At 42.1% G+C, this 8,571-nt stretch overlaps 1 non-coding gene across 1 annotated transcript; it reads left to right on the top strand.

The window, feature by feature from the left end:
- The first annotated feature begins 7,423 nt into the window (after window positions 1–7,423).
- Window positions 7,424–7,542, top strand: LOC138361758 (5S ribosomal RNA). The gene has a single exon (XR_011227163.1). It is a non-coding gene; the product is annotated as a 5S ribosomal RNA (ribosomal RNA).
- The last annotated feature ends 1,029 nt before the right edge of the window (window positions 7,543–8,571 follow it).

Below are 8,571 nucleotides of genomic sequence, written 5' to 3'. Positions count from 1 at the left end.
ATAAAACATGCCAACACAACAAACACCATCAAATTTCTCATTGCCTCTGAAGACGACCTTTTTGCCTGTTTCAAGGAACCTACTTTCAGAAAACTCACACAAGCTTCACTTACTCCTGTTCTCACTATTGAACAAAAAAACTAAATGCTCTGTACTTGTAAGAAATGTCGACAGCTCTGTCCTTTCAGCACCTACTACTATCAATCTCTCTCAAGACATCTCTCACAGGAATGCTATTACTGTAATGGAGATATACCCAGTGCCCAATACAAAACACCTCAAGATCCAATGTTCCTCCCTACAGAAGCTCAAAAACTCTTGCACCATGGAATTAAAATCCTCCACACCAGCACTCCTCCCTATCTCATTAGTCCAGTTGACTATCTTCCTTTGCTGCAATGCTTTAAATGCTACAAATACAGTCATGAAACCCGGAAATGTAAAAGCCCACAAATTTGTTCAAAATGTTCTGTAGAAGGCCATTTTTACACTCAGTGCTCTGCCAACACTTTAAAATGCATCAATTGCCAAGGAGGTCATTCAGCAGTTGACAAATCTTGCCCTTTGAGAAAGCAAACCCTAAAATCTCTTCGCAATAACCAACCTCGCACTCAAGCACACCCTCATTCCTCTTCTTCAACCTCCCATAACCTATCTCATCACCAAACAGCATCAGCCACCTCAATGTCCTATGCCAGTGTCCTTAATGCTTCACCTCACCAGCAACATCATCATAATACTGCACAACAAACTCAGTCCTCTCCACCTCTCTTCCCTCACCCACCACCTCCACCTTATTCTCCTCTTCAGAACCTTGCATATGAACGAGTCACTGCCTGTGTACAAGCTGCTTACTTGAAGGCCAAGGACGATGGCCGTGACTTTGCTGACTATCTTCCAATCTTTCTCACTCATAACGGCCTTCCTAGTATCTCTGTTCCTCCTACTCAACTATTGCGCTCTGCTCCATTCTCTACAGTCCTCACTCCACAAAACACCATGACTTCAGCTGAAGAAAATACTACAGTTCCCCCACAATCTCCTACCAACCCACTCCTGACTGCTACAGAAAACGGTGCCACTGACCAAACAGCACATCCTGGACTATCCCAAACTGAAGCATCCATGTCAAAGGCACTTTCAACCTCTTCTCCCAACATTGTCCTCTCCACTTCCAATCTGACTACTAACACTACAACCTCTGATACCTCTCACCCGGTCCCTGTCAACAAGCCTTCTGTCTCCCTCCATCCCCCAACAACTTCAGTCATTTCTTCTGTAACTCATCTTGTCTCGTCCCGAGCCCGTTCAGCAACCCGTTGTCTTACTCCCACCTCCCGCTGTAAATATCCTACAATTCCTACCACCATCCTCCAAGATGCACCCTCCTCAATAACTGCCCAACTCATTGAATCACGCAACCCTCATGCTCTTGTACATGCACAAAACCCCACCAGCACCCCATCAAAACCTAAAAATTCATAAAGATCATACAGTTTAATGTGCGGGCATATTTCAACATTAGACACATGGTGTCAGATTTTATTGAGATCGAGAGACCTGATGTGCTATTATTAAATAGCACATATCACGAACTCATATAAAATCAAACATTATGGCTACACCTCTTACCAGTCACCAGATGAAGCACATGAAGGAGTTGCAATACTCATCCGTTCTTCATACAAACACGAACTCTTACACACTCATTGGCTTCACAAACATTTCCTAGCCATTAAAGTTCATACACAAATGGGGTCTCTCATCATCTGCACAACCTACACCCGTCCTAACACCGACATTCCCATGCAAGATTTCATAACTCTCTTCAACAACTCTCACTTGCCTGTTTTTCTGCTTGCAGACCTCAATGCACAACACCCTACATTCCACCACAATACCACAAATCAGCATGGCAGACAGCTTCACCAAATATACACCCAAAAACATCTATTCTTTCTTGGCCCTGATTTCCCCACTTGTTTCACACATACAGGTTCTGGCCGGCCTGATCTCATATTCACCAACAGACACGGCAGCAACTTGCAACACTTCATTTCACCAGGGCCCATTACGGGCTCTGATCATATTCCCTTAATTCTCACAGTCTCCACAAATCCTATTCTCATCCCCAGCACTCCTCAATTCTCATACCATAGGGCAAACTGGGACATGTTCAAACAACACATTGATGACACTGATCTCACTTATGAATACAATGACAAACATCACACTGACATCGACACACAAGCACTCAACATACAAGACACCATCATTCATGCAGCAAACATCTCCATTCCTAAAACAGCACACAAACCACATTTCACTTTCACCCCCTCCATTCGCTCCAAACGCCTCTTAGCTTGCTATCACACTAGATTCTTACAAAACATACATCGACATGGACAAATACTATGGGACCTAACAGCATTAAAAAACCATATCCTTAACAGCCTAGATGAAGATCACACAAAACATTGGAAACACCTTATAGAACAAGCAGAACAATACAGAAAACTGACACCTCAAGAATTCTGGAAACGAATCAAACGATTACAAGGATCAACTCACACACCGTTTAAATACCTTCTACATAATAACAACAAAATCACTGATCCTGAAGCAGTTCTCAACATTTTTAAACACCACTGGGAACAAATCTTTCACCCACATCCTCCTGAACCATTTGCACGCCCCAACATTGAAATAGTCGAAGACTGGATACACCAAAATAGACAAGCAACTACACCAGACGACCTCATTCACCTTGAAAATCTCAATTCAAACACTGAACTACAGACTCCCCTAACTCTAGCTGATGTCAAGACAGCTCTCATGGGCACTCGTCGTAGAGCCCCTGGTGCGTCTGGCATTGGACATATCCTTCTTAGACAACTCCCTGCTCTATCATTACTGCTATCACTAACCTATTCAACGCCTCCCTTGCCTCTGGATACTTTCCACTCAACTTTAAGTCTGCCACAGCCGTTCTTATTCCAAAACCTGGGAAACCCCACACTGACCCAAAGAACTATAGACCCATCAGCCTTCTAGAGACACTTGGCAAAGTCTTTGAAAGGCTGATCAACCAGAGACTTAGAACCCACCTTGAACACAATGACTTACTCACTAACAAACAGTTTGGATTTCGGCCTCACCGGTCCACTCACGACGCCTTAAACATCATGACTAACTACCTCAGTATCAATCAGCACCAAAGACTTAAGACTGCACTCATCACTAAGGACGTTGAGAAGGCCTTTGACACTGTTTGGCATGACGGCTTAAAATTCAAACTATGCAACAACTTTAATCTTCCTCTTATCACCACCAAACTTCTTTCGAACTACTTAGACAATAGGACAATGCGAATTAAGTTCCTCCAACAACACTCTGACTACTTCAACTTACACGCCGGTGTTCCCCAAGGTTCTGTTCTTGCCCCAACACTCTACATCCTATACATAAACGACATTCCTGACCCTGTTCATCACACTTCATTAACCATATGTTATGCTGATGATGTCTCTCACCTTGTCACCAGCAACACCATTGATACACTAACAAACAGAGCACAAACAGAACTTGATGTTGTCACTGAGTGGGAGTACAAATGGCGTATAAAAACCAACTCCAGCAAATCTAAAATCACCTACTTTTTCTGTAAAAGAACTATTCGCCCAATTCCTCTCAAACTCTATTCATACACTCAAAATCCTACTTACATCTCTGTATCTCCCTCCTCCACAGTCCTGGGACTCACATTTGATCGACAACTACTCTTTCACACACACATAACACAGAAACATGCAATAGCTCTTCAAGCCATGAAGAAACTATACAGACTTAGATTTGCAAAACCTGACACAAAAATGCACCTTTACAAAGCACTTATTAGACCTCTCCTAACATACGCTCCACTAGCTCTTTCTCTATCTGCACGCACTAACAAAATAAAACTTCAAAGAATACAGAACAGAGCACTAAGATGGGTACTCAACACCCGATGGCAAGAGTTAAATACCAATCAAAGTCTCCATGAAAGTACTAACATTCCTGCCCTAAATACCTACTGGAAAACTCTATCAGACAAACAAATCGATAGACTACTCACTCATCATGAACAACACATTGATTTTCTCCTACACACTCTCAGACTACCACGAAACAATCATGACCTCTTCTCTACCATCCATGATCCTCTTCCTAACTCTGTATTTCGTTAAACTTTAGCTCTCAACACCCAGCATCCACTATCATTACATATTCAGCTCTCAACAACCAGCACAAACAATCCGTAAAAAAGTTCAGCCCTGACGCTCTTGAGCCAATCACTGTGATGTTGTGAGTTTGTGATGTCCCGATGTTGTCACTGAAAACACCCGACTGAGTCCCTGCCTCGAAAGCCGCAACCTAACGACACGCAGCTGGGTTTAGCCCTGGCACTTTTTCTCTTACAAATCTTCTTCCTCTCACCCCCCCTTATCTTCTTCTGTCCCCACTTCCAAGCTCGCCCCTATGGGCATCTTCTCCTGTATTATTCTGATTCTGATTCTGTGAATGAATGAATGATGCATTCGTCAATTCGATTCACACAACTTCAACACCATGACTGGACGCGGCAAGGGAGGCAAGGGACTCGGAAAGGGTGGCGCCAAGCGTCATCGTAAGGTGCTACGTGACAACATCCAGGGCATCACCAAGCCCGCTATTCGTCGCTTAGCTCGTCGTGGCGGCGTGAAGCGTATTTCGGGTCTCATCTACGAAGAGACCCGTGGCGTCCTGAAGGTGTTCCTCGAGAACGTCATCCGTGATGCTGTAACCTACACGGAACACGCCAAGAGGAAGACCGTCACTGCTATGGACGTGGTGTACGCTCTGAAGCGCCAGGGTCGTACCCTCTACGGATTCGGCGGATAAGAGCTTGGCTAATCCATCGATTCCACCCACCACCACCTCAAAACGGGACCTAATTAGGTCCCTATACTTTTTTACTGAAGGGCTTAATAGACGATAACATAAATTGTTTTGATATCAGCTAGCACATTGGGTCTTATGAAATCTATTTTTTATCCTCGCATGCTTAAAGGGACTCTGATTGGGGAGGGAGGAGGGAGGGGGGGGGGAAGGTTTGTTACGTTATATACTAGCAGAGCAGGATCATTGGGGGGGGGGGGGGGGTGAGGGGAGAGAGAGAGAGAGAGATCTTTCCCAACTCTTCCTTTTTACATGAGTGAGCTACCCGTTTTATTCATTTTATCCTTCTCAGAGCTGTTTTGATAGTATCCAAATGATGGTAAATGAAAAGGGAGGACACGAATATCTACCCAGAATTCAGGACTGGCAATCGATATGCATGTTTGAGTGCGAATCTTTTTCTCTCTCAACTTAGGTATACGTTTATGTCGTACCTAAAAGCGAGAACCACACTATTGGGACAAGTATGCAAGGCCCAATTTTCCTAACAAGCACAGTTAATTTTGTTATTTTCGAACATTTCTTTCCAAATTGGTTTATCCAATTAACAGTATTATATTAAGATCATGAATTGCTGGGTTAGGTTAGGTTAGGTTAGGTTAGGTTAGGTTAGCTTAGCTTAGGTTAGGTTAGGTTAGGTTAGGTTAGGTTAGGTTAGCTTAGCTTAGCTTGGGTTAGCTTAGGTTAGGTTAGGTTAGCTTAGCTTGGGTTAGCATAGGTTAGGTTAGGTTTGATTACATTTCTATGTTAGATTTAACTCAAATTCAAAACAATTGCAGTCATTCGGCTTGTTAGTCAACTTGCCTCTAATAGGGGCAATTTGTCTAACAAGACTATTTAGTTTTGTGTGCATATATATATATATATATATATATATATATATATATATATATATATATATATATATATATATATATATATATATATATATATATATTATAGCTTCAAGACTCCGAACCAATATAGAAGCATCAAGAGGAAGTGCTTGTGTTATGGGCCAATAGGCCTTCTGCAGTTACTTCCATTCTTATGTTTTTATTCCCATTGGTTCGTGTTTTATCTTGTGTAAATGTCAATCACCTTACCCAAAACTTTGGTACCATATCACCTCACCCATGTGTATATATAAATATATATATATATATATATATATATATATATATATATATATATATATATATATATATATATATATATAATATAATATACAGAGTAAATCTACCCCAAAAGTAATGATTTATTTGTCTACAAAACTAAACTCTTTTTGGAATCATATGAGGCCCCTCCACTGAGGGGGGAGGCCTGGATGTTTATTGTCATGTGTATTCATGCTGCTTGCATGTCGTCGTTTATTTTGCCTTTGTTGTTTTCTTGACAGCTTTCTTTGCCTTGGGTGGTTTGGGAGATTTTGAAGCTCTCTTTATTTTGGGCTTTTTGTTCCCAACAACAAGCTGCTGCTGCTGCTGCTTCTTTTTCAAGGCTGTAGGTGGTTTGTTGCTTGTGGCGGCTTTCTTGGGAGTTACCACGGCCTTCTTTGCTGCTGTAGATGGTTTCTTGGTTGTGGTGGCTTTCTTGGGAGTTAGAACGGCCCTCTTCTCTGCTACGGCCAGCTTGAATGATCCACTAGCTCCACTTCCCTTGGTCTGAACAAGAATGCCGTCAGCCACTGCTTTCTTGAGAAATCTTCGGATGTAAATGGCGATCTTGGCAGCCTCGACTTTGTTGTTGGCAACAACGTACTTCTTGATTGCTTGTAGAGACGAGCCCTTACGGTCTTTGAGTGCTGCGACCGCGGCTAGAACCATTTGACTAGTTTTCGGGTGAGCAACCTGGACGCGAGGTTTCCTGGTGGTGGCCACCACAGCAGCAGCAGCCGCAGCCTTCTTGGTAGGCTTTGCTTCTACCATGATGATGATGAGATAACCAAGGTGATGAGAGACGCTCAGACAGTCACGGGGGAATGATGCTGCCGCCGCTTGAGCCGAACCTATTTATGTGCCGGCACGGTACAGAAGCTGCAACCTGGCAACTCGTCCACCAATCACGACGGTTGGTTTTACGGCTCCGAAACCTGGATCCCATATCTTCTCTAAAATAGAAGCATTTGTTCATGTTCTTTGTAAAAGTATCATAAAGCAGGACAGATGAGACAAATATCATAAAAACTGAAGAGCAGATGAGCACACACATGTATGTATTACAAAAGAAAATCCACAAATTCATTAGAAATTGGCAGGGTAGGCTGAGGAAGTAGGTAGATGTAAAATGTCTGTAAATGGCGAAAGAACATAAACCCAAGACTGAATAAACGATGTTAAATATCCATGCCAAGGAGACAAAAATATGTTAGGATACAATTACCATTAAGACACCACAAGAAGGTCCGTATCCTGCCGTGATGACTAAAAAGAGTTGGTTATTAGCCACAATGTGTAGGCAGTCTCATGCCAACGGCCATACCACGTTGAGAACACCGCTTCTCGTCCGATCAGCGAAGTTAAGCAACGTTGGGTTTGGTTAGTACTTGGATGGGTGACCGCCTGGGAACACCAAATGCTGTTGGCATAATGTTTTTTGTTTTGTTTTGTTTTGTTTCGTTTGTTTTTGTTTGAATTGCTGGCTGGCTGGCTGGCTCCACGGGAAATTCACGGAGTTGTGTGGAATAAGGCCTGGTAAAATGAATTAATATGTATGTCATGTTTAAAACAAACTCGCTTAATATAGTGTGTGAGGCTTTATACAAAAACAAACAACCAAAACAAAACATGTTGTATATATATATATATATATATATATATATATATATATATATATATATATATATATATATATATATATATATATATATATATATAGCTTAATCCGGGTTTGAACTCGCAACTCCAAGAATACGCATCACTTATATACACTTTACCACTGGACCACTGCAGGACACTTGATGCTGAGGTATCAATTTAATGACGTAAATGCCATTTCCACAAATAAATGATAATTTAAAAGTATTTGTATGTACAAATCTTTTCTGTTTAAAAGGCTACAATATCAGTTACTGATATAATTTGTGTTAATGTTTCTATACCCACAGGAAGCATGTTTTTGCTTATATGTAAGGGGTACGGAGAAGGAATCCACAGACCATCATTCCCCTTCCCCCCCCCCCCCCCCCCCCTCCCACCTACTACCACCACCACCACCACCACCACCACCACCACCACCACCACCAACCACTACTACTCACCACCAATCACCACCAATCACCACCACCACCAATCACACCCAATCACCACCACCACACCTAACCGAAAACCCCCTAACACATCAACCCTCCCCCCAATCAACAGGCGAAATAATAACCCTCAAATGCCTGCCTGCCTGCCAGCCAGCCAATACTAACGGTCTTCTCAGAAAGAAAATCTCTTTGTATCTGTATTACTTGATGAAATGTATGATTCTAATAATGAAAAATAATTGTTATGTCGGTTGTATGAGCATAATGACCAATATGCACATGATATGAATGAATTAAATAGTGTAGTTTTAAGTAATTAGGTTGTAGACACATTAAGCGGATATGATATTTGACGCGTCCAGAAC

The sequence above is a fragment of the Procambarus clarkii genome, unplaced genomic scaffold (assembly GCF_040958095.1).
Source record: "Procambarus clarkii isolate CNS0578487 unplaced genomic scaffold, FALCON_Pclarkii_2.0 HiC_scaffold_699, whole genome shotgun sequence".
Classification (NCBI taxonomy): Eukaryota; Metazoa; Arthropoda; class Malacostraca; order Decapoda; family Cambaridae; genus Procambarus; species Procambarus clarkii.
The sequence above is the reverse complement of the archived record's forward strand: the minus strand, read 5'-3'. Positions and strand labels throughout refer to the sequence as shown.